Below are 574 nucleotides of genomic sequence, written 5' to 3'. Positions count from 1 at the left end.
TCCTGTGCCTTCCTCTGCTCTGCCAGTTAAATAGCTTGAGTCTGAAGAGGGGAAATCCCTCACCTGTTCAATCCATTTCCTCCTACGCATACAGCAGCCAGGCAAAGGATTCCAGGAAAAACCTCTCTCCCAAACCATTACTGCTTGGCCACAAAGCACCACAACCTCCCAGCTGAAAGGGAGATACTTTACAAATAGTGATGGGTGAGTCTGACGGTTTTGGTATCTCTCAGTTTTTCCTTTTCTCCCAGTCTTCAGTTCAGATCTCTGCCTTTCCACATCACTTTGCAAATACATGTTGTTGTTGTTTTAAAAAAAGTCCTAATAATAATGCAGTCATACCTCGGGTTACAGACGCTTCAGGTTGCGTTTTTTTCGGGTTACAGACCCGCTGAAACCCGGAAGTACCGGAAGCATAGCTGTCAATGTTTCGCTTTTTTAAAGGGAAATTCCCTTATTCTGAATAGGATTCCTCGCGAGAAAAGGGAAAAGTTGACAACTATGACTGGAACGGGTTGCTTCCGGGTTTTGGCAGTCACACATGCACAGAAGCACTGAATCACACTTTGCACAT

The sequence above is a fragment of the Podarcis melisellensis genome (genome assembly GCF_964234715.1).
Source record: "Podarcis melisellensis genome assembly, chromosome: 2".
Taxonomy (NCBI): Eukaryota; Metazoa; Chordata; class Lepidosauria; order Squamata; family Lacertidae; genus Podarcis; species Podarcis melisellensis.
The sequence above is the reverse complement of the archived record's forward strand: the minus strand, read 5'-3'. Positions refer to the sequence as shown.